The sequence below is a fragment of the Eleutherodactylus coqui genome, chromosome 4 (assembly GCF_035609145.1).
Source record: "Eleutherodactylus coqui strain aEleCoq1 chromosome 4, aEleCoq1.hap1, whole genome shotgun sequence".
Classification (NCBI taxonomy): domain Eukaryota; kingdom Metazoa; phylum Chordata; class Amphibia; order Anura; family Eleutherodactylidae; genus Eleutherodactylus; species Eleutherodactylus coqui.
The window spans coordinates 96,316,983-96,337,074 of record NC_089840.1 but is presented as its reverse complement, the minus strand read 5'-3'; the positions used below and the strand labels follow the sequence as shown (position 1 = coordinate 96,337,074).

General features: G+C 43.3%; 2 protein-coding genes and 1 pseudogene across 3 annotated transcripts in view; all 3 read left to right on the top strand.

The window, feature by feature from the left end:
- Positions 1-330: 330 nt before the first annotated feature.
- Positions 331-20,092, top strand: part of LOC136625585 (arylsulfatase H-like) — a 381,691-nt gene continuing 361,929 nt past the window's right edge. The window contains exon 1 of one of the 2 annotated variants that reach the window (XM_066599908.1): positions 331-350. The gene's annotated coding sequence lies outside the window, so the exon portion shown is untranslated. Of the gene's footprint in view, positions 351-552; positions 637-20,092 lie in introns of those variants that run through there. The other variant, XM_066599906.1, reaches the window with a different exon arrangement.
- Positions 14,939-20,092, top strand: part of LOC136625584 (arylsulfatase H-like) — a 111,757-nt gene continuing 106,603 nt past the window's right edge. The window contains exon 1 of the mRNA XM_066599902.1: positions 14,939-14,977. The gene's annotated coding sequence lies outside the window, so the exon portion shown is untranslated. The remainder of the gene's footprint in view (positions 14,978-20,092) is intronic.
- Positions 14,955-20,092, top strand: part of LOC136626513 (arylsulfatase H-like) — a 41,257-nt pseudogene continuing 36,119 nt past the window's right edge.

Below are 20,092 nucleotides of genomic sequence, written 5' to 3'. Positions count from 1 at the left end.
ATCTGCACTATTTTCAATGAAAGGTGGTGGGGCGGGGCTAAGTTACGAGAATTAGCCCCGCCCCTTCCCCACCTCTCCCCATTGCAAATAGTGCAGAGGGGTGGAGAGGGGGTGGGAGCTCAGTTCCTGCTCCTGGCTCTTCCATCCTCCCCTCCCCCCCTGCACACGAGGACAACGTATATCGGCTCGGCGTGAAAACCAAGCCGATATACTTCGTGGGAATGCAGCCTTAAACCTTTTTGTAACAAATCTCTGCATGCTAGTTACAACATGTGGTGCAATTAACTCCTGAACACACCCACCACACCATTCCTCAGCCATTTCTCCTCCTGACAAGCTAGCACACACAGGTATTGCTTCTTTGATTTTAATTGGTATTTTGTCTATAAATGTCTTGTGTATCTCATACCTCATAGCTGTTGACAAAGGCTACTGTAGCCGAAACACGTTCAGCGTGGAACTGTGAGCTGTATGCTTTTTACTCAATAAAGAATGACATTTTTTTAACCGAAGCAGCTCGTCTCCACTTCTATTTTTCTTTATATGGAGTTTAGCCGTCTGCGGTCGGCTGTTTGAGGACAGAGCTCCCGTTGAAACTCAGATCTCCCTGCAACATTGGAAGATACTGCTGGTGAGGTGAGCCCATATTTCTTTTTGGCTTATTCCAAAGATGTATATTAAATGCTGCAGAGACTAGTCAAGACTACCTAAGCTGGATGGAGAAAAAAATGAATAAATGCAATCACAGCAAACCTCCTCTATGAGTGGTAATGGTAGTTGTCATGGTGTGCTCGCATTACTTAGCTCTTACAGTCGAATGAAAACCAAGTAACTTTATTAGAGAATAAAAGTCAAGAGAAGTCAAATAATATGTCAATATGGTAATATTAGTAATTATGTAGTATTATTGGTAGTTAATGTGGCAACATTATTTGGTCCTTGTATAGTGGTGCAGTCCAATTAAATCCAAGTAACTTCTGTAGAAAATAAAAATATGAAAACTGGCCACAGAAAGAAGTCCAAAGATATGCTTATGCTTTTCAAACAAGTTAGTTCTTGATATTATGCACATTGTGAGCATCCATTTACACTATATTCTGTCATACAGTTACACTGGCTTAAATATATTATGTTAATTATTGCATGCAGCAAAATGCCTAATGCAGCTGCAAGAGACTGGGGGGCAGGGAACAGAAGGGTTAACTGGGACTGAGTGTAATGGGTGGAGTTAGAAGAGGGAAGTGGTAGGAGAGTCAAAAAAAGAGGAAGAAGGAAGAGAAAGGACAGCAATAAAGGAGCACCACGTGGAAGATTGAGGAAGAATGACTTGGAAGACACCTGCCCACCCACCCTTGAGGGTTACTGGCAAGGTTTTGGTTAAAAGGGACATATGGAGGTGAGTTTTTTTTCTGAAATCATCACAGCTGGGTGAGAGGTGAAGATTAGAGATGAGCGAGCACCAAAATGCTCGGGTGCTCGTTACTCGAGTCGAACTTTTCGCAATGCTCAAGAGTTCGTTTCGAGCAATAAACCCCATTGAAGTCAATGGGCGACTCGAGCATTTTTGCATATGACCCATGCTCTACTAAGGTTTTCATTTGTGAAAATCTGGAAAACCCAAGAAAGTGATGGAAGCGCCACAGAAACGGATAGGGAAGGCGAGGGGCAACATGCTGGGCTGCATCTCAGGCTCCCAGATCCTACTATTAAGCCACAATAGTGGCAAGAGTGCCCCCTTCCAACAATTTTTACAGCTGGGATACACCTGGACCAGGAACTTGGCCTGGGCCCACACCCTCACTTGGAACTTCGCATCCTCGCCCGCGTCCACATCCTCGACCCCCCTACCCCTCAGCATGGTGGATTACGAATAGAGCAGACACAGACCGCTGTAAATAATTATGGAATTATATGCGTACACTTTCACGCAGAGAGCGGAATCGTAACGCAAACTCCAGGCAGAAAAAAATGGAAGGAAGGCCGCAAACAGGCCTAGCTGTGCAATAGTGATGCACCAAAACTCCCACAAGGCACCCAGTAAAATGCAGAGGTAGCCCAACAAAGGAGCTTTTTGGGGTTTTTTTGAAAAAGAAGACAGGCTATATACTGTGTATATCACTTTCCCTCTATAAGTACCTGTGTTGGCCGTATGCTGAGCATCAAATTCACTGCAGGCCGGTGTAAATAATCTTGCAATTATGTGTGTAGATTTTGTCGCTTAGAGCAGTATAGTAAGGCAAACTCCAGGCAAAAAAAATAGCCAGGAAGGCCGCAAACAGGCCTAAGTGCAATAGTGATGGACTACAACTCCCATCAGACACCCAGTGAAATTTAAACAGCCAAAAGGTAGCCCAACTAAGGAGCTTTTTGTTTTTTTTGGTCAAAGAATACAGGCTATATAGTGTGTATATCACTTTGCCTCTGGCAGTCGCTGTGGCCATATGCTGTGCGTCTCTAATTCACTGCAGACACAGCCCGGTGTAAATAATCTTGGAATTATGTGTGTAGACTTTTTCGCTGAGAGCAGTATAGTAAGGCAAACTCCAGGCAGAAAAAAATAGTCAGGAAGGCCCCAAACAGGCCTAAGTGGAATAGTGATGGACTACAACTCCCATCAGACAACCTGTAAAATGCACACGGTCAAAGGTAGCCCTAAGAAGGCGCTTTTATTTAAAGATTTTTTGAAAAAGAATACCGGCTATATAGCGTGTATATGACTTTCCCTCTATCAGGGGCTGTCGCCGTACGCTGTGCGTGGAGTTGACAGCAGACACAGAGCGGTGTAAGAAATTGTGGAATTATTGGCGTACAGTTGGAGGCTAACAGCAGTTATGTAACACTAACTGCAGCCAGAAAAAAATTATACGGAAGGCTGCAAACAGGCCTAGCTGTGCAATAGTGATGGACTACAACTCCCATCAGACAACCTGTAAAATGCACATGGTCACAGGTAGCCCTAAGAAGGACCCTTGGGGTTATTGTACACAGGATCCTACACTACCACTTTCCCTATCTCAGCAACGCTGCCCCTATACTATGTAGTACAGAGTGCAGCCTGAGAACGCTATAGCTATAATAGGGCTGCACGCCCGATATACAAAAAAAAAAAAATAATTTGCAAAACTGCTACCAGCACCTACAACAGTAATGCATACGGTCAGATGTGGTCCTAAGAAGGACTGTTGGGGTTCTTGTACGCAGGATCCTACACTAACACTTTCCCTATAGCAGCACCAGCACTGTCCCTGATCTCTCCCAGTGTGCATCTGTGGCGAGCCGTGGGCGGCCCCACTTTAAATACTCGGGGGTCACTTGATCTCGCCAGCCACTCACTGCAGGGGGGTGGGATAGGGCTGGAACGTCACAGGAGGAAGTTGTAATGCCTTCCCTGCATTTCTATTGGTCAGAAAATGGTGCAAAACTTTCAGGGAAGGTAATGGAATTGACTCGAACATCGCGTGGTGCTCGCCTCGAATAACGAGCATCTCAGGTACCCTAATACTCGAACGAGCATCAAGCTCGGACGAGTGAGCTCGCTCATCTCTAGTGAAGATCTTTCCATGCGAGCTGTGGTATAGGACAAGGAGGGTTAGCAAGCCCAAAGGAGATCGGGGCTTACGAACACCCCTGGTGTTTTTTAAGGATTCAAGAGATCGGGATGTATCATAGCAAGGGAAGGGTTTATAGTTTGTGAAAAGTTTTAAAAGAGTTAATATGTTTGAAAAGTTTGTTAATAAAGCTGTGGCCTACCCCACATTTAACAGCAAGAAATATCACAAGTATTTGTTATAAATAAGTAAGGGATCGAGACTGTTAGGGGATGTACCCCCAGTCTTACTTTATCACGTTCTAGACCCTAGCAACATCCAAGCAACATACTGGACGTGGGGAGGACCCCAAGTCCAAAATTTGCCTTGGGTCTCTTAGCACTCTAGTTATACCCCTCCTAGATCTTAACACTTGACAATTTTTTCAGCTTCCAACACCTTAACTTCAAGAACTGATTGTTCACTTGCTGCCTAATATCTTATTCCTTGACAGGAGTCATTGTAATGAGATTACCAATTTTAGTCACTTCACCTGTCAGTTTTTCTATTGTCATGGCTGGGGAGTTTGACAGTTATATCAGTTTTCCGCTCTACTGTTTGTGTTATGGATTAGAGAAAGAAAGAGTGGGTTTACAGTAGTGCAACTGCTCATCCACTATAATATAGTCACGTGCTGATGACCCCCTTCATGAATCTGGACAATGATAGCAAATCCTGCGGCAATAGAGTGTTGGTGGAAGGAATCTAGGACTGGTGAGCACTGTTCCTCGTTGACTCTCTGCATGCAGGGGATTAGATGTGAGTGGTTTCTCTCAGACTCAATTGGGGTGGGAGGATGAGTTCAGCAACTGTCTGATGACAAAGCAGTGCTATTTAGGATTGTTCTGCTTCCCCCTAATAAGGGGAGGAGCCTAGAAAAGTTGGCCTAAACAGAGTTCATCTCAACTTTTCTTCCAGCTGGCAAACCGCGGTCAACTGGTCACCATTTCACCGTGGTCAATCAAAACAAAGTCCTAAAACCTTTTATTATTGTCAGTTGGAATGTGAGAACGCTTTAGGACAATGACAAGAACTTATGTACTAAGAGGAAAAGTGTGACTTCCCGCTATAACATTGACATTGCAGCCATAAATGAGAGACATCTGGTGGGTAGCGGAAAGCTATGTGAGGCCTTGGGTGGCTATATGTATTTGGTCGGAAAAGATGCTTCATGTAGAGTGGCCAGTGGAGTTGGATTTGCAATCAAAAACAATCCTATTAAATCTTAACCCCTTCCCACTATATGAAGTACATTTATGTCAAGCAGCATTGGGGTATGTATGAAGAGAGATCGAGGGGCGACCTCTCTTCATACAGCACGGGCTTCAGCTGTTTGCCCGCAGGTGTCAGCTGTAGTAATAGTTGCAATCAGCCGCGTGGCTGATCGTGGCTATGAACCCTTTAAATGTCGCTGTCAATTCTGATGGCATTTAAATCCCCTGAACAATGTTCGGGGGTGCCGTATGACCCTCCAGCGATGAGATTCCAGGGAGATGTGTGGGTTTCATGGCAGCCGGGGGCCCTCCTGGAAAGCCCCAGGACAGCCTTAGCAGACTGCATATTAAGCCATCCACGTGGGATGGCTTGATAGACCGCCTGTCAGATTGCAGTATGATGTAATGCTATGACATTACATCATACTGCAGGAGCAATTAAAGCATCAGTAGTTGTGGTCCCCTGGGGGAAGGGCAAAAAAAAGTAAAAATAAGATCATTAAATTTTACTAATTGTGAAAAAAAGTATTAAAAGTTTAAATCACCCCCCTTTTGCCATATCTATAATAAAAAAATCTAAATCATAAAACAAAAATACTTATTTGGTATCACCGCGTCTGTAAAAGTCCGATCTATCAAAGTAGCGCATTATTTACCCTGCACGGTGAACATCGGCCGGAAATTTTTTTTTTAAATGCTAGAAATGCACTTTTTCGGTCACCCTGTATTCTAAAAAAATGCAATAAAATCAAAAAGTCGTAGGTATTCCGTAATGGTATCAATGTAAACTACAGGGAATCTTCCAAAAAATAAAAAAAGTTATTGTGCACAGAAGATGGCGGCAGGAAATAATTTAAAAAAATTAAATGTCTTTGGAAAAGATAAAAGTAGTAGAGCAAAAAAAAAACACTACACAAATTTGGTATCGTAGTAATCATACTGACCCACAGAATCAAGTTATCATGTCATTTTTGTTGCAGTTTGTGCGCCGTAGAAAGAAGACGCACTGAAAGATGATGGAATGTCTTATTTTTTTCATTTTACTCCACTTAGAAGTTTTTCAGTACATTATACGGTACATTAAATAGCACCATTGAAGAATACAACTCGTCCTGCAAAAAACAAGCCCTCATACAGCTACGTCAATGGATTAATAAAGGAGTTATGAATTTTTATAAGGAGGGGAGGAAAAAACTCAAATGGAAAAAAAAGGGCCGTGTCATTAAGGGGTTAATAGAGCCTCCGAAAGGTGTCAACAATAGGCTAATGAAATATCTCCACCTAATAAGCATGTATGGCCCTACCCTCACATAAAATTGTTCTGCTCCGAGATTTTAACGCGTGAGTGGTGACCCAATATCCGGCCTGGAGCGGTGTACTAGGACAACATGCTGTTGGAAAAAGCCACACAAATGGTAAGGTCTTACTAACATTCTGTGTGGAATTTGACCTCGGCATCACTAATACTTTCCTACGGTTATCTGAGAAATATAAAACGGCATGGATGCATCCTCGCTCCAGTGACTCGGATTTTGGCAGTGCTGCTATTTTTGCTGAGAAAAGTACATCAACCGATTGAAGAGTGGCAAGTATTTGCAAAAGTGCTTTGCGAATATTCTCAGCGAGTTATTGGCAAACTGCTGAAGAAAAATGAAGACTGGTTCGATGATTCTGATGTGTGAAATGCAGAAACTCACTGAGGACCCGAGGCAAGCCCAGCTCAACAAAGTGGTCAGCGCGCAGCAACGTAGAATTAGTCAACAACTACTTAAAACTAGGATGCATGATTTGAAAAAACGATGGTGGCAGATGAAGGCAAAAAAGCTACAGAAGTATGCGGACCCCAAGCAGAATGCACATTTTTTTGAGGTTCTATAAACTGTCTGTGAATCTATACATAAGCAGACAGCTACAGTTTTCTCGCATGATAAGAGCTGTATAGCGCCCCTTTCCAGGCCACTACAGGTTCGTTCACATTAGCGTATTATTTGCACAATGTACAATCGTGCGAAAAAATAAGCAGCATGACCTTGATGGGGCATATTACACACTGCAATAAGCCATTGAAGTGAATGGGTGGGCACAACTACGCAGTGAGTACGCAGGAAACCTGCTTATTTGCACACCTTTTCTATGAGCCTGTCTAAATTCTTTCTCACATGCGCAAATATGCAGTGTATTTGTGCATTTAAAAACACACCAGAGCAGGCGAAAAACACGGGCATAAGCGATTTTTGGTAGTGCAAATACATATCATATTTGAATGAGTGAAATGTCCATGGGAATGAGCCCCAATAGTGACCCCCACAGTGGCCCCAGTAATAATAACCCCAACAGTGGCCTCACTAGTAATAGTGACCTCTCCCAGTAGTAACAGTGGCCCCCATAGTGGCCCCAGTAGTAATAGTGACCCCCACAGTGGCCCCAGTAATAATAATAACCCCAACAGTGGCCTCAGTAGTAATAGTGACCCCCCACAGTGGCCCCAGTAATAATAATAACCCCAACAGTGGCCTCAGTAGTAATAGTGAGCCCCCCACAGTGGCCCCAGTAATAATAACCCCAACAGTGGCCTCAGTAGTAATATTGACCCCCACAGTGGCCCCAGTAATAATAATAACCCCAACAGTGGCCTCAGTAGTAATAGTGACCCCCACAGTGGCCTCAGTAATGGCATTCTACTCTGGCCTTTCAGCCACTGTGTGAGATGAGTGTTACATGACATACAGATGATGTGCGGTGCCACTTCTTATCTTGGTCACTTAGCTTTATTCCGAAACACTTGTCATAGCAGAGGAAAATAACATTCTTAGTGCCTATGTCTTTGTTGTGAACTGTCCGCAGACATAGCAGACATTGTCTGGGTTGTTCAGACATCCGCGCCGCTCAGCCATATTGTTATTACATTTTGAAAAATAGTCCCAGTCTAACGACTGACTTGTAAGAACAGTTCATTAATTACAGCTTACTGGTGGATGATCCGCAGAGTTTCCACCATGTGAATACATACCCTCATGGGCGGAGCGTCAGGGGGTGCTGGGGTCACAACGGCGACCCAGCCCTTGAGCTTAAGGGGGCCCAGAGGTCGCCCTACCCACCATTAAAGGGGTTGTCCCGCGCCAAAATATTAAAATGTTTTTTTGCCCAGTACCCCAGTTCCTCAAAGGGAATACCGCAGCCATGTGTTACTTTAAAAAAAAAAAATTTCTCTTACCTGGATCCCTTTTCAGCAACTTTTAAAAATCTTCTCTCCAAGATGGCGCCGCTGGACTTCTCCCACGGTGCACCGCGGGTCTTCTCCCATGGTGTACCGTGGGTGTTCTTCTGCAGTGTGCGCTCCACTGCCGATTCCAGCCACCTCATTGGCTGATCGGCACCACGTGGCGGAGGCGGAGCAACGCGATGACGCGGAGAAGCGGACGGCCAAGGGAGGAGTCAGGACGCAGCTCGTGCGCACGGACCATCCTGGAGAGGATTCGTCTCTGCGCAAGCGCGACGGTTCCAGCGAGGAGAGGAGTACTTTGGTCGGCGCCATGGCAACGGGGATGCCAACACAGGGGGGGGACACCCTGTAGGTAAGTATATAACGTCTGTATGGCGCATATTTCATGCACGATGTATATTACAAAGTGCATGTATATGGCCATACAGAAGTGTTTAACTTTACTTTATTTTGCGGGACAACCCCTTTAACAAACATACATTCATGTCGCGCTGTGAGCCGTGCAGTCCAGCCGACAAGATGAGCCAGAGGGAAAGCCAGGGAGAGGTGAGGAGAAGGAGGGGCAGCGGGACTGCACTGTACTGTGTAACAGGATGATGTCGTCGTCCCCCTGCTAACACAGTGCACACCTGCCCTGCTCCTGCTGAGAAGTGACAGGGATCACGAACTGCAATTCATTCTGGTATGTGTGCTTTTAGGTGGATCATTTGCTTAGTGGGGAGGGCTTTTGGACTGAGGGGCTAGAGGGGTTAAAGTTCTGCTGCTCTTCTACCTGGGCAACTTTGTACAATTCTTTTTTTAGATCTATCTAATCTATTCTTCATAAAAAGTCATACAATTTTATATAACTTTGTCCTGGACCCCTTTTAAATTGAAATGGACCCACTAATCAGCTGAAACCCACCACTATCAATGTTTATTGTCAGGGGAAGCTGCAGCCAGTCAATTTAACCCCTTAGGCCGCCTGCAGATGGCGGGGTCGGATCCGGCTGCAAGAATTCTCGCAGAGAGCAGTGCGTCACTCACCTGCTCCCGCGGCCCCAGCTCTTTCATGTGGTGGCTGCCGGGCAGCCAGCGCATGCGCAGAGCGGAGCCGGCGGCCGGTGAGTGACGTTTCTACGAGCCCCGCACAGAACTAGAGCATGCCGCGATTTGTTTGCCGCGCGGCATTTTGAGCGGCCAAATCGCGGCCGTCTGCATAGGATTGCGTTTGTTGGCGCAATCCTATGGCAGCTTCCAGGGGCGGAAATTCCGCGGGAAATCCCGCTGCGAAATTTCCGCCAGTCTGCAGGCGGCCTTAGTACCAAAGCCTCTTTGCGTCTTATTGACTAACTTTTTCAGTTCTTTTCATTGTCGTAATCCAAAAACCATGACTTTTACATTTTTCCGTCAACATAGCCGTATTTTTTACTTTTGTGTCAACACGGCCGTATAAGGGCTTGTTTTTTGCATGGCAAACTGTAGTTTTTGATGGTGCTGTTTTTGGGTTCATAGACTATATTGTAAAACTTTTATTATTTTTTTTATGATAACCGGGAGAGAAAACGCATCAATTTTGCCATAGATGTTTTGGGGGTTTTTTTTGCAGCGTTAATCATGCAGCATAAATGACATAATACGTTTTTTCTGCGGATCGGTACAGTTACAACGATACCAAAATTCTAATATTTTTTTTTTAGGTTTTTCTACTTTTCAGCAATAAAAACCTTTTTTTTTTTTCTATATCGCTGCATTCAAAGTCCTGTAACTTTTTTATTTTTCTATGTACTGAGCTCTATGAGGGCATATTTTTTGTGAGACGAGCTGTAGCTTTTATTGGTACCATTTTGGGGTATTTATGGCTTTTTTGATCACTTTTATTGCATTTTTTGGAAGGCAAAATGCTAAAAATTATCATTTTGCCTGTTTAGCTTTTTTTAACGCTTTTTGCTTACAAAATAAAAAGCATGTTCAACTTTTTGTACACGTCGTTACGGACGCGTCGATACCAAATATGTGCCATTTGATTTTTTTTTTTTTACCTTTTTTTATGCTAATATGAGAAAAAGCACAAAAAAAAAGTTTTTTTCACTTTTTTAATTTTTTTTTAAATTTTTTGCACATTTTTATTAGCTTTTTTTACACCATCTTTGTCCCTCTGAGGGACTTAAAGCACTGCACTGATGATCGATGTGATAAGGCATGGCAGGACTTATCGCTTATACAGCGATCCCAGGCACTGGCAACACAGGACGCCAGTATCTGGCATCCTGTTGCCATGGCAACAGGCCGGGCTCTCTACGATCTATATAGATTGCGGCAGGGAAGGGGTTAACAGCGGCGGGCCCATCTCCGATGCATCCCCGCTGCTGCAGCGGGAGGCCGGCTTTGACTGACAGCCGGTTCCCGCTGTGGGATAGCGCGAGATTAGTCATGATCTCACGCTATTCCTGTGACGTAAGGGTACGCCATTTTGCGGGAAGTATCCCGTTCCCATGACGTATGCTTACGTCATGGGGAGGAAAGCAGTTAATGGTATAATTTTGGGGTACATACGCTTCTGATGTAGTGCTGTAAAATGGTGCATGCATTAAAATAAGGTCCCTTAACCCCTTAACCAACACATGGCTAACACACCATGTCATATACGGTAGTATATAGTATCTGACAAAAAAGAGATATCATTACCATACTACTAATAGTGCTCCTAACTACAAACAATTTTTCCTATTCCTAGGTGTGCACTACAAGTAAATGGACCTCTCCAGCATTATTTCACTCCTAATGAAAATAAAATAAGTTTATATTTGCAAGCTTTTGCCCTACTATTACTGTGTGGAATCATTTTTGCTCTTTTTATTAAGCAAGGTTAATGCCGAGCCTACTGGTTTAATTGTATAGGCATATTTCCAAAAAATGAATTCAACACAATAAAGTTACTATAAGTCGCTTATCTGTTGCAAAATTTTGTTACAGTGTTATCAACTGCCCCAGCATGCCCCCCTCAGCATTGTCCCACTGTTGTCAGTAACATCTATCATCCACCCACTCATGTTTTATCCCCATCCCTCCACTTTCCCTTAGCACAGACTTGATTTTTTCACCGACCCCTCGCTGGCAGTCCATGCTGGCTATTTATTTAACCAAATCAAGAAGTTTACACTTAATCGTCCTCATTGCCTGTCTGTCTTTCGAGTGTTGCACCAAACCACCAGTTTTTTCTTGTTGTATCCGTCCTACAAAAATATAAGGCCGGGTGTAGTCCGCCTCTCTACGTTTGCAATGATATAAAAGTGAGTACAAGCACATGCTGAGTGCTACATAATGTAGTGGAAAAGCAGAAGTGTTACTTCCGCTATTTGACCTGGTGATCATGTGACCGCCGGGTGCCCCCTGCAACGACAGAGCTGTAGGGTCCTAGTAGACCCAGATCAGCTCTGTTAGTGACTACTGTTACTATAGGGGGATGTTTTCCCCTGTAACTAGGGCTCCTATGTATGCCCAGGTACAGTAGAAAAGTATGAAATTTAAAAAAACACAATGTAAATGACCCCAGAGGTCTTCTATGATTTCTTGGGGAACATAGCTGTTAAAAAATAGTAGTTACAAAAATAAGTAAAAAAAAAATTACAGAATAAAATAAAAAAATATAAAAAAATAAAATGACCCACTGCTGAAACCAACAAAAAACATCATCATATGTTCACTGTAATCTGAGACTATACAAATTAATAATAATAAGGGTGCATTCTCACGAACGTATATCAGCTCGGTTTTCATGCCGAGCCGATATACGTTGTCCTCATGTGCAGGGTGGGGGGGGGGATGGAAGAGCCAGGAACAGGAACTGAGCTCCCGCCCCCTCTCTGCCTCCTTTCCACCCCTCTGCACTATTTGCAATGAAAGAAGGTGGGGCGGGGCTAAGTTCCGAGAATTAGCCTCGCCCCCGTCCCGCCTCTCCCCATTGCAAATAGTGCAGAGGGGCGGAGAGGAGGCAGAGAGGGGGCGGAAGCTCAGTTCCTGCTCCTGGCTCTTCCATCCTCTCCCCCCCCCCCTGCACATGAGGACGACGTATATCGGCTTGGCGTGAAAACCGAGCCGATATACGTTCATCTGAATCCAGCCTAATAGTCATCTTTATTTATATAGCGCCAACATATTCCGCAGCGCTTAAAAAACAGGGGGAACAGAAAAAAAAACATGGAGACAGTAGGGGTGAGGGTCCTGCTCTAATGAGCTTATATGCTACAAATAGTGGGGTGATACAGAAGGTACAGGGGCAAATTATATATTAAAACATTCAAAACAAAATAAACCCATTCCTGTACTTTATTTTAGCTTTTTTTTTAACGTTTTTGCTCCTATTAAACTTTAAAACTGAAGAAAAAGAAGTCATTGTAAAAAGGTCTAAAAAATATCTCTACATGTCATGGGGTAAAATGCATCAAAATAAGTCTGGTAGCTGAAGAGAAAAAAATTAGGCAATTAAAAGTGTCTGGGGGCTTAGTCACACGGTCGTTTTAACGGGTGTATTTTCGCACGTAAAAAAAGATCGCACTAAATAGAACCAATGCTTTAAATTGCAGCAGTCACATGCGCAAATTTTACATGCAGAAAAATGTTACGTGTGCTACTGAGACATGTTGTACTATTGTGATTCCAGCAGCACAACACTCTCAGGGTTAATGATTGAGCTGGCTGGGTGTGGTACTTCCTGCTAGCCAATCCCCTGGATCTGTGCTCACATATAAACCCAGCTTCTGGTCAGTCTCTGTAAGGCACCTAAGGTGAGCAGTCATGAATGCTTGTCTGGTGAAGTTTGCAGTGTGATCTGGTTTATGTCTGTCTGTACATTTAAATTCTGTCAGTTTTGTGTCAGTGTGCTGTGTGAACTCTGTCTGGTTCTGCTGGACTCCTGGTTAGTGTAGGGACTAGCAGTATAACCAGGAGCCGTGAAGTGGCCTGCTAGCTTCCACATATTGTACAACATGTCAACTAATACCTGGTATTTATATTCAGCTTATTATCTGTTACTAGTGGTTGCCCTGTTGCTGCTGTGTATTCTGGCTCTGTGTGTCCTGTTCAGTCTCTGTCATGTAGCATGTGTATGTATCCTGGATGGTGCATGGCTCCTAGGATTAGCTAGGTCCCAGATCCGAAGACCGCTGGGCTGCCCTTATTGGGGCAATGTCCCCGCTTAGGTAGGGCACTGTCATCCCTCTGTGTAGCATAGGGTCAGTTGCATGAATCCCGTGTGTGTGTCCCCCTTTGGTCACGTGTGGGCCCCGTGCTTTGTCTGCCCACACGATCGTAACAAAAAATGTCAGCAGCAAAAGTTATAGGACACCGTTTTTGAAGTCTCAGGTAACTGCGGCATCTGTGTTTTTTGATTGTGAAACCCCTGGTTGCTGTGGCATCCAGGGGTTTCACCTTGTCCTCAAGGGACCTGGCGGCAGCAGCGCCGACCCCATTGAGAACATACAGTGAAGATCGTGAGCCTCTGGCACAGCTGTAACAGCTGTGGCAGAGTAGCGCTATGTTCTCCCACTGAATTTAATGGAGATGGCGCTACAGCCAGCTCCATTGAAGGCAATTGGCTGCCGGCAAGCCCTGCAGTGAAAATCATTCCTAAAATGTGTAAAAAATATATATACTCACCTCATTGCAGCTGCTGGGGCTCAGGAGCATCTAGCTGGGTCTTCTCCTGAACTGCTATGAAGAGCTTTCAGCAGGCGGGGATTTTAAATTTTAGTTTTTAAATTTCCACATACACAGAACACCAGTTTGCCGCAGAACGCAAACCGGTGTTCTGTGAACCGGTGTCCTATAATTTTCACCGCATGCGTTTATGCGCATGTAAAATTCGCACATGTGCCTGTTCCCATTGAAAAGCATTGGTCCTATTTAGATGCGGCCGTCAAACGCAACTGACAGACGCACATGCAAACGCCCGTGTGACTGAGCCCTAAGAACTATTGTCAGTGTAAATACGAGAAATGAGTCCGGCAAGTAATGATCTGGCCCCCATAGAGCCCTGATCTCAACATCATTGAGTCTGTCTGGGATCACATGAAGAGCCAGAGGGATTTGAGTAAGCTGACATCCACAGAAGCTCTGAGCTTAGTTTTTCAAGAAGAACCTCCCTGCCAATTTCCTCCAAAAACTGTGTGCAAGAGTACCTAGAATAATTGTTGCTTAGAAGTCAAAGGGTGGTCAGAGTAAATATTGATTTGATTTATATTTTCTTTAGTTCATTGATTTAGCATTTTAACTGGCCAAAAAACTATTAACACTTCTATTTTTGAAAGCATTCTAAGTGTGCATTCAGACGACCGGGTATTCACGCCAGCCAATATACAGCGTCTCTCTCTGCAGGGGGAAGAGCCAGGAGCAGTGCTCTGAGCTCCCGCCCCCTCTCTGCCTGCTATCCCACCCCCTCTTCGCCCCTCTGCACTATTTGCAATGAGAGGAGGTGGGGCGTGGGCTAAGTCCCGGGAATTAGCTCTGCCCCTGTCCCGCCTCTCCTCATTGAAAAAAGTGCAGGGGGGTGGAGAGGGGGCAGGAGCTCAGAGCACTGCTCCCGGCTCTTCCAGCCTCCTCCCCCTGCAGAGAGAGACGCCGGCCGATATACAGTTGTCTGAATGCACCCTTACTTTGCAGCACTTTTTCCACACCTATCTAAAACATTTGCAGGTGTGGAGAGCTCCGTTTTAGCAGCTGCTGTATTGCTCTGCCGTACACAATATACTTCTATGCTGATGGAAATAGAGTTCTTTCTTTTTTACCATGTTCAAATGCTTAATTTTTAACTACATCTTCACATATAACCAAAAATGTAAGTGTGTCAGCTCTGTGGAGTTTGACCGCAGACACGTTATAAAGGTTAATTCCAACAGACATATCTGCTTTGAGATACTCATTATCACATTTTTCTTCAGTGTAGGATGAAGAATGGGATATACAAGATGGCACGGGTAAGTATTGTTAAGCTGATACATTTCTACCATGTATTGTTTTGTGCGATAACTCCTTGCAAAAACTACTGATATAATAGTAACGATGTATATAGCAGATGGGATTCCCAATACCACAGATAATATTAGACAGATCCTGCTTGACACTAGGACATTCTTAACCACTTGCAAGTAGTGATCCTAATGCACCATCCCATTTTCATGACCTGATCACCCTGTGGATGTAGTGAAATGAACAAACAGCATAAGGGCTTTTACCCACTAGAGTTTTTTTTTTTTTTTAACTCTGGAATGTCGCTGCGTTTTTTTTTCAATGGGACTTTCAAATGTTAAAATTGCATCGAACAAAAATTGCAAGTTTGTACTTTTGCGATCTTTTGTGTAATGCTGAAGCCAACAAAAACCATCATCATATATGCCCTGTAATCTGAGACCATACAAATTAATAAGAATAGTCACCCTTATTTATATAGCACCAACATATTTCGCAGCGCTTTCAAAATGGGGAACAGAAATAAAACCACACTTACATCTAGTAATCAGTTGATGGAGACAATAAGGGTGGGTTCTGCTCCAACGAGCTTACATACTACAAAAAATGGGGGTGATACAGAAGGTAAAGGGGTAAATTATATATTAAAACATCCGAAACAAATTTAACACATTCCTATACTTTATTTTAGTGTAAAAAAATATCCCTAAGTGTCATGGTGAAAATAACACTGCAAAATAGGTCTGGTAGCTGAAGAGAAAAAAAAAGGGCAATCAAAGGTGTCATGTTCTTTAGGACCAAATCAGCCTGCTCCCTGAGGGTGCATTCACATGAACGTATATCGGCACGGTTTTCACGCCGAGCCGATATACGTCCTCCTCATCTGCAGCGGGGGGAGCCTGGAAGAGCCAGAAGCAGGAACTGAGGCTCCCGCCCCCTCTCATTAAAAGTAGTGCAGAGGGGCGGAGAGGAGGCAGGACGGGGCGGGGCTAAGGTCCGAGAATTAGCCCCGCCCCCGCCCCGCCTCTCCCCATTGAAAATAGTGCAGAGAGGTGGAGAGGAGGCAGAGAGGTGGCGGGAGCTCAGTTCCTGCTCCTGGGCTCTTCCAGCCTCCCCCTCCCTGCACATGAGGACAACGTATATCGGCTCGGCGTGAAAACCGAGCCGATATACGTTCGTCTGAATGCAGCCTAAGGGTGCCTTTTCATGAGCGTGTTCATGTGCATACATACACGAGCACAAAAACACACCTCTATTAGAACCACTGCATTCCCTATGGTGTGTTAACATGTCCGCATTTTACAGGCGTGCGCCTGTAAAGACAGGTCATGCATGCACCATAGGGAATTCACGTATTGCCTTCAATGGAGCAGAGGCTGCTGCCGGCAGCTCTGTTGAAGGCAGTGGTCTGCTGGCACCCCTGAGGTGATTTTCAGGGAAGAGCTTTAGGTATAAGCTCTTCCCTAAAAATCATCCCTTTTAGTGTAAAAATATAAGCCCTTCCTGCAAAAAACAATTAAGGGTGTCACCAGCTGGATCCCCTAGCGCAGCTGTTATCTCTGACAGCTGCGCAAGCGAATTCTTTATTCCCCGCTTGGATGAAGAACTCCTTTGCTGCATCTGCCACGTGTGACAGGTGCAGCAGGGAATTCTTTATTCCCCGCGGTGATGAAGAAAACATCTGCCACATGTGGCAGATGTTCTTCATCCCTGCGGGGACACGGTAGCAACAGGTGTGTGTGTATGTATGTATGTATGTATGTATGTATGTATGTATGTATGTGTATATATATATATATATATATATATATATATATAATTTATTTTTTTTACACTAAAAGGGATGATTTTGGGGGGTCACACTAGACCCTGGCAAGCTCGGCCAGTGACTAATGTCACCACAAAGGTTGCTTTTCCCTGTAACTGGGGCTCCCATGGTCTTATATGACGTCTGGGAGGACATAGATAGTAAAAAACATAGTTCCATACATAAGTAGAACAATACTGCAGAATAAAACAATGTATGCATAAGAAAGAAAATAACAAAGCCGACACCAACAAAAAACGCCGCTATATGCGCCCTGTAAACCAAAACCATACATACTATGTATCAAAACATCCAAAACAAATAGAGGAACCCATTCCCGTACTTTATTTTAGCATAAATAAGCTAAATAATAAAAAAAAAACTATAAATGTTGAAAAAATAGTTTTTGTTTTTTTTAAGCATTTTACCCCCAATAAAACTAAAAAAAACGGCAAAAAAAGGCAGTAAAAAAGATGTTTAAAAAATAGCCCTATATGTCACGGGAAAAAAAACGCAGTAAAAATAATTTTGGTAGCTAAATAGGAAATAGGCAGTAAAATCGCCACATGGGTAGAATCCCTAAAAAGTGTCTGGTCCTTAAGGTACAAAACAGCTTGGTCCTTAAGGGGTTAAAGCTCTTCCCTGAAAAACAACTAAGGGGTGCCGGCAGACGATTGCCATTGAATGCAATGCATGGACCTTCACACACACTTGTTTTTGCGCGTACATATATGTGTATGCATATGCTCATGTGAAGCCAGCCTTAGGGGTTAAACTGGATCTGGGAACAGTTGTTCTACGCATCTTAAAATCTTTAGGATACATGCAATAGCCTATGTAATAGGTACTATTTTCATGCACTATGGACTATAAGCTTCTATGAGCATCTGGAACTTGTAGTAACATAAATTCTGCCATGTACATGTTATGTAGTTTTGTGCATTTCTGTAACTTTATTTGTTTTAGGATTTTTCTGGTTATCTTACATTTAGCCAGTGGCGCACTTATAAGGGCATCAAACCCTAAACCCAACTTTGTGTTAATGCTTGCTGACGATCTTGGCATTGGAGATATTGGATGCTATGGAAATACCACAATGAGGTACATTTACACGCTTAAAATATAATTTAAGCACTATTATTGTAATTAGTGTGACCTTTTTAAAGAGATGGTCAATAACTACATAATGTTTCTAATGATGTGTTGTGAACTGGTGACAGACTGTATACTATCCATAATAATGCCTTCTCTAGCCACTTGAAGTACATTTTTCACCCTTAATAATTTTTCTCAGCAGTGGTTTCCACATACCAAGCTCTATATCTGCAACCACTGGAGGGAGCTGTAGAGTAGGCAGCAGACTGCTCATTAAAATCGATAGTAACATAGTATGGAGTGATATTTTAGCCCATCCTAGTAGTGGCTACAAGCAGCCATAATTGTATAATTTCACAATGACTACACAATTAATTTGGAGCTATGTGAAAGGAAAATAGAGCCTCGACCAAGATGAAGATATTAAGAAATTAGTCAGCAGAGAATGCTGGACATAAACATTACATTATGATAAAAGGTGGAGAGGTGCAGAAAAGTAAATTGATTCTCTAAGATTGTATGCAGAATCTTGTTTTATGATGATTTTGTTACTTGTACTACAGAAATGGATTTCAACATTACAGGAACAAGTATAGAACTTGGATAATTTTTTTTACATCAGGGAGGAAGATTCTTATTACCTACAAACCATTTATATAATAAGCAAAATATAAAAAATATATACTCTCTTTTTTTAAAGGACACCAAATATTGACCAACTTGCAAATGATGGAGTTAAATTAACCCAACACATTGCAGCTGCACCATTATGTTCACCAAGCAGAGCTGCTTTTATGACAGGACGGTACGCTCTTAGGTCTGGTAAGAAAATATCATCTACTCTACAATTATCCTTATGTGGGATAATGACAGTGCTAATAAACCGAGGCGCTCTTCATGATAACATCCAACTATTTCAAATGCATAGGAAATTGGAACTTGTCTTTGGTGTGTATCATGTTCAGATAATGCTAATTAACTACACTGAAGTATGTAGATTCATAATAACAATCATGTTTCAAAACTGATGGTTGATCAACAGAGGGTCATAACTCAGAGCCCTGCAGATCTTCCTGCCATAGCTAGCGACACCTTCAAAAGGGGTATTCGAGGATTTTTACTAATGATGACCTATCCTCAATAGTCGATCAACATGGCTGATGAGCTCATTCTCTGGCCCCTTGTTAGTGCAGCAGAGCTGGATTTTCATTCCAGTGGTCAGTGCTGGAAGTGTAATAGAAAGGTTTTACTCTAATTCACATTAATGAGAGCGATGCTTTCCATTGCACTTCAGGCTCCTTATTGTGGTCAGAGCTAGAAGTTTAATAGTAGGCATCATTCCCATTGATCCCAATGGAACAGAAGTCTTTCTTTTACATTTCCAGCTCTGACCTCTGATATGGATATCTGGCTCTACTGCAATGACAGCAGGCTGGAGGATCAGCTGATTGGTGGGCATTCTGAGCGGTAGCCCCCTACCAATCAACTATTGATGACTTATGCTACGGATAGGTCATCAATAGTAAATACCCGGAATAGCCCTTAAAAACTAACGGTATGCTGTATCAGTTTTTATGTAAGGTAGTAAGATATTCGAGATTAGGGCACATGGATGTCTAAAATAGAGGGGACATCAAAACGACCCCTTTATTTCATAGATTGGAGAGCTGCTCTGTAACAGCAGATCCAAGCATGGCACACCTCGAACATCCATGCCATTGCATGAACAGAGAAATAGTCCCTGTCTAATGCTACAATGTTTGGCTAGACGTCACTTCCTCTGGTGATAATAGGTGACTGCTGAGGGATAAAGAAATTGGACCTAATTTAATGTGTATAGATGCAGTCTGGCAGTCCCTTGTCCTCAAAGGGAACCTGTCACCTCCAAACAGTACCATAAAATAACTTCTGATGTTGTATTTTTAAGAATACAGTCTTGATCAACATGACATACAGTTACAGAATACAAGTATTGATAGAATAAAGAAACAAATCACTCTAACACTGAAGTCTGTGTGCGGTACGCAAATCTGACTCTTTGGATTGCCATGCGCACACTCTTCCATATACTTCTGTGAGCACAGCAATCTGAAAAGAGTCAGATTTTTGTACCTCGTGCAGACTTAAGGCCCATTTAGACTAGACGAATGTCAGACAAGCGAACACTCATCCTCGCATACACTCCCTTCCGTGCTCTTGCACAAGAGCTAGTATCGCTGGC